General features: G+C 25.2%; 1 long non-coding RNA gene across 3 annotated transcripts; it reads left to right on the plus strand.

Annotated features, from left to right (window-relative positions):
- Window positions 1-3,781: 3,781 nt before the first annotated feature.
- On the plus strand, window positions 3,782-5,177 carry LOC136082119 (uncharacterized). 3 transcript variants are annotated; one of them, XR_010639403.1, is made up of 3 exons: window positions 3,782-4,149; window positions 4,577-4,600; window positions 5,086-5,177. It is a non-coding gene; the product is annotated as an uncharacterized LOC136082119 (long non-coding RNA). The 3 variants fall into 3 exon arrangements; XR_010639404.1 differs by having other exon boundaries at window positions 3,782-3,962; window positions 4,126-4,149; window positions 4,396-5,177; XR_010639405.1 differs by having other exon boundaries at window positions 3,782-3,962; window positions 4,126-4,149; window positions 4,577-5,177.
- The last annotated feature ends 1,093 nt before the right edge of the window (window positions 5,178-6,270 follow it).

Genomic DNA, 6,270 nt, shown 5'->3' on the forward strand with positions numbered 1-6,270 from the left:
ACCTGTCAGACTTAATAAAAATAAAATGGAGATAATAATAGTTATTATAATATAAGTAGGAATAATTAAAGTAGTAGTAGTGATTAATAGTGTTAAAAATAAATAGTATCAATTATAAAAAGTATATACTATATTAATAATAATAGTAATAATAATAACAATCATAACAACAACAACAATAATACAAAGCCAATAGTATAAAACTAGTTATAATAATAATAATAACAACAATAATAATAACAACAACAATAAAAATAACAACAACAATAATAATAACAACAACAATAATAATAACAACAACAATAATAACAACAACAATAATAATAACAACAACAATAATAATAACAACAATAATAATAACAACAACAATAATAATAACAACAACAATAATAACAACAACAATAATAATAACAACAACAACAATAATAATATTCATTATGATAAAAATATAGTAATAATAACAACAATAGTGATAAAAAGAATACTATTGAAACATTTCAGTTTAAAATAATAAATTTAATAAATGATATTAAAATTAGTAATATATCACAATAGAAAAGAGATAAAATAGAAAATAATAGATGAATAGAAGCTCCGAGTTAGGGTTATAAATAATAATTTGTAGAAAAGTATAAGATTTATAAACAATATTTTTCTAAAAAATTGAGAGAGCAGTTTTAAATTTTGAGGATGATCATGAGATTTTAGTTAGGAAGAGAGATTGTTCCATGTTTATATGCTTTTATGTTGTATGGATTCATATTTGTAATGAACAGTTCGATATTTAGGTACAGATAATTTAAAGTTGAAAGCAGATCGTAGAATACAGCTACAATTATCCCTATAACTAAAAAAGTTGATAAATGTAAGATGTAAGTTATTATGATTTTAGATCTAAAAAATAGTCAATTTGATAGCTGAATAAGGTCACACAATTTAAGGAATTTAAGGATAAAAAATAGAGTATGCTACAGTTCAAAATAGTATGTTGGAAATAAATCAATTTTATAACTTTATTTTGGAGATAAGTTAGTCTTAGAAAGCAAGCTGCTTAGATTGTCCCCAAATTTGGCAAGCATATCTGAGATGAGAGTGAAAAATAGCATGGTATATATTAAGTAAAGTTTCATGATTAACATAATGACGAATTTTAGCTAAAACACCATTCGATTTGCTTAATTTTGATGCTAAGTCTTGAAGGTGCGATGCAAAAAATAAATTAGAGTATACTTTTATTCAAGATATTTAATAGAGTTAACTGGATTTATTTTCTGCCCCCTTAATCTGAAATTGAATTGCTTATATATATATTTGTTTGAATAGATTTAAACATAATAATTTCCGATAATTTATTGGAGCGGAGTCATTGAACAACATTAGCTAGATTGTGATTCATATTTTTGTTTAGTTTTTTAAGTGATTTGTTAATTAGAAGCAAGTTGGTGTCATCCGCAAAGTGATAAGCAGTAAAAAATTTAAGAGAAACATTTAAAATATTAATAAAAGTAAGAAAAAGTAATAGTCCTAAAACCGAGTCTTGCGGAACAATTAAAAGATTTAGCTAGTCCTGAGTTAATACCATTTATGAAACAAATTGTGTTCTATTACAAAGATAAGAAGAAAACCAAAGAAAAGAAATACCTCTTTTTTTTTTTTTTTTTTTTTTTGTTATTCACCTCCTCAATGCCAAGAAGGCTACTACAGATGAGAAGGCTACTTAATAGTGGTTATAACCCTCTCTTAACTCTATAACTCCGAAACACGAACCTCGTCGAACAAGGCCGCTGCGCGGAGAAACAAGTTGAGCGCGGTACTACCAGGGACGTGGTGGGGATCGAACTCGGAACCTCTCGCTTATGAAGCGAGCGCTTTACCACTACACCACTACCGCATATACCGTAGAGTTGTAGTTTTTCGAAGATGATTGTGTGCTCAACTGTATCGAATGCTTTTCTTATGGCAATAAACACAAAGTGTTTATTATTGATGGCTTTTTTAATTTTCTTTGTTATTTCTATTGATGAATGAGTTGTTGAATGTTTGTGGCAAAAACTATACTGGTGTTTGTAAAGAAATTTATATTTTTCCAAAATAAAAATGCTCGAGTCTTTGGAACATTGGTTTTCCAAACAGTTTACTTAAGTTAGAAAGAAGTGAAATAGGTCGATAATTGGAGTAGTCTAAATAAGAACACATTTAGTGTATAGGAATGACTTTTGCTACCTGAAAAGCTTTTGGAAAAATACTATTTTTGAAAGAATTATTTATCAGAGTACATAGAGGTTTGGAGATTATGTGAGATACCAGCTTTAGAAGGAATGTTGGCAGACTATTGGGACCAAGGCTTTTATTAATTTTAAGAGTACCTTTTATGAGATTCGCTACCTCATTTTCAGTTAATTCCTTAATTTATTTCATGGTATTCTTTTCATTATTGATGTTGTTATTGAAAAAAGATGCACAGTACGATTTTTTAGAATATCTTAACAAGTTGCTGATTTTATATCGGTATAACTTAAATTTAGTAAACAATATGTTTTTGATATTCACATTTTTTGATCTAGTAAATTTTTTCTTCTGATATAAATTTCTATATCAGGGTTAATAGATTTATTTAGTTCATTAGCGTCAAGGTATTTGCATTTGGCTGTTGGATTAAAAACATTGTTCATATTTTTAAATAAGTTTTTGAGGTAATCAGGAAATTCATAAAATTATTTTATAAGGAGGATTTTTGCAGGAAAGTGTTGATTAAGTTCCAGATCAGAGAGTATGCCAAATGGCCTATTGTTTGAAATGCAGTTCGGGCAAAACCATTCAGAAGAGTCATTGGAAAACAAATTATAGGCATGTCAACTGGAATATATTTTGAATGAATCCAAAAGGAGTAACAGTCGCATTGGATGACTTTGTGATTATCTTTTACTATTTTTTGTTGCAAAACTTGCAATGGTAATAAACTTTAATGATTTAGATGGTAAACCGTTTATAGAACAAAATATATAGAAAATTAAAAAGATAAAATAATCAAACAATAAACAGTAAATTGATAAATAGCAACAGTAATCAGAAATAGCAAGTACAACAGTTAGTTAATTATATATTATATATTACACTCTAAAAACAATCCGTTAGAAAAAGCAACGGTTGCTTTTTTCCGTTAAATTAACAAAGTAATTCGTAACCAAAAATCTCAAAATTAACGGAGTAAAATCTCAAAATTAACGGGTTCTTCGAAATTTCGTTTATTCAACGGTTAAATATTCAAACCGTTGAAAAATAACTGAAATTATATTAAAAAGGGTTTCCATAAGAAATTATCAAGTGCTTCCTCTGTAGATTATATTTTTAAATCTTGTTTGTTTGATTTAGATTGGTCAATATATTATAGTTCTTTATTTATAAGTGATAAAGTTTTAAAATGCGTTTTTCTTAAACCATATTTAAATCGTAGATAAAAGGCTTTTTGCAGTAAGTTTAATTTGCCATTTTTTAAATAGCTTCACATTTCGAAATTATTTTTAAAAAGCGTAATTTAAATTGTGTTTATCCATTTGCTTTTTCTACTAAATTTTAGCAGAGAAAGCAAATGGATAAACAAAGTTTAAATTAAACTCTGTTATTTGTATTTTCAAAGGTTGTTAAACTTATTTAAAATTTTCTATGTTAAACATTGAAATTATTTTTTTAATTTTTTTAATTTGATAAACTAAAGAGTTAGTTGAACAATTATTTCTATAATATAGACTTTATGACTTGTATATATTCTTGTATAATTTTCTATTTTAGACGTGACACGCACTAACTTTTGTATAAATTTAAATCAGTTGTAAAATTAAAATGTTAACATTTCTTTTGATAGGTATCATTATTTAGGTTAGTTGCAGCTATGTTTACATAGAACTAGTTTATATGCTTTTTATAATTTGCAATTTTAAACACGTGGCATGCATTATCACACTGTAAGTTTCATCAGTTATAAAATAAATCTGTTGTAAAATGTTTACTTCATGGTAAATTTTTTTCATGGGTATTTACTGAGGCTAGTTACAGCAAAGTTTTTATATGGATTGTTTTAATTTTAATATTTAAGTTTGTATATACTTTTATGATTTGCTATTTTAGACACGTGTCATGCTATATTACACTGTAAGTTTAAATTAGTTGTAAAACTATTATTTTTTTTTTTTACTTGCAATTTTTTTATGTTAGTTGCAACTAAGTTTATATATATTGTTAAGCAATATATATTGCTTGTTTATATTTGTATAGAACTTGCTACTTTAGACATGTGGCATTTAGGCATTTTTATTTTAATGGGTATATTTATTTAGGCTAATTACAGCTAAGTTTACATGAAATTTGTCTATATGCTTTTATAATTGACTATTTTAGGCATGTGGCATGCAAAATTACACTGTTAGTTTCATCAGTTGTAAAATAAATCAGTTGTTAAATGTTTACTTGCATTTTTTTTATGGGTATTTATTTAGGCTAGTTACAGCAAAGTTTATATATAGGTTGTTATAATTTGTTTATTTAAGTTTGTGTATGCTTTTATAATTTGCTATTTTAGAATTGTGTCATGCTGTATTACACTGTAAGTTTAAATTAGTTGTAAAACTTTTTTTTTTTACTTGCAATTTTTTTATGTTAGTTAAAACTAAGTTTATGTATTGCTTGTTCATATTTGTAAAGAACTTGCTACTTTAGACATGTGTCATTCAGGCATGAGGTATCAAATTTAAATTCTAGTATTAATATTTTTAACATGTTTATTTTTATTAGATAAAAAGGTGAGAGACTTTTTTTTCTTTTATTCTTGATGTATGTAAAAATTTTACTACTATTGATGTGTGTAAAAATTTTAGAACCTTTCACTTAGCAGGTTAGGTTATCTTTTGTAGTGCATTTAATTTTTGTTTAATACATTGAAATGTAGAACTATAACATAATTTTTATTAGTAATTTAGAAATAAAGAATTAGCAACAAATGTTTCTTACAGGGTTATTAATAAAAATTTACTTCTATTTTATATTATGGTATATCATTTATATTAAATATTTTCTTTATTGTGTTTTAAGGTTTGTTTATCTTTAAATAATCGACAACAGGTTGCCGGAATTGAAATGTGCACACACATGAGTTTACAACAGTATTAAAAATTGAAACCTAGTATAGTCTGTGTTTTTTATATAAATGTTTTTTAACTTTGAATAATAATAACTGTATTTATAAAATATATTTTAAAAAACTTTTTATATTTTTATTTAAATTTTTGTAATTTTTATTCTAGTTGAAAGTTTCTATATTGAATTAAATTAATATAAATATTTAATTAGTTTTTAATTTAAAAGTTAAATAAGTAGTACTCCTTGTATCAGATGTTGAGTATCATAATAAAATAATCTATATATTAAAGATAAGGACTATTTTGTAATGAAATCTCAGTTTTATCTGGCTTAATTCCTTTCTAATTTTAATAAAGAGTATAATAAGTTATTTAATACGATGACGTAGTAAATTCTTTATTTTACCAAAACAGCAAAAGCCACCTAGTGTAATAATTCCTTTATTTTAAGGAATTGTTTGTTGCACGAACGGAATAAATCCGTAATTTCAACGGACTAATATCGACGAACTTCTATCCGTTAAAATTTTAATCCGTTAACATAACGGAAAACCCGTTGGTGCAATAGCGACAGATGCAGTTCGTTGTACATGACGGATTTTTTCTTAGAGTGTATCGAAATTATAAATAAAAAGTATAGGTTTATAATATAAACCTTATATTATTAACTAATAACAAAAATAAAATAATAAACGATAGATAAAATTAAAATAATATAAATCCATAAAAAATAAATGTATAAGAATATATACTAATGAACAAGTTATAATAATGATCAAAAAGTATAATAAAATTACGTATAATAAATTATATCATAAAAATTTCTCAATAAATTATTTTTTTATTTATTTGATTCAGACAACAAGTACAGTACTAGGTATATAGTTAAGGTTAAAAAAATAGTAATAATAAATAATTAAAAGTTCTGTTTAATCTATACACAGCTGTATTGCTGCTGGCACAGGTAACTAACTGATTTATAAGGCTAAGTCTGTAGTTACGCAATAAAGATTAGGCAAGCCTTATCTTTATTGCGTATCTAGATTAGGCAAGCCTAGTACAACAAACATATTTGTAGCTTGAGTACTTTTCATATCCATTTTGTCAAAAACATTTTAGCACATTTCTTGTAACATGA

The sequence above is a fragment of the Hydra vulgaris genome, chromosome 07 (assembly GCF_038396675.1).
Source record: "Hydra vulgaris chromosome 07, alternate assembly HydraT2T_AEP".
Classification (NCBI taxonomy): Eukaryota; Metazoa; Cnidaria; class Hydrozoa; order Anthoathecata; family Hydridae; genus Hydra; species Hydra vulgaris.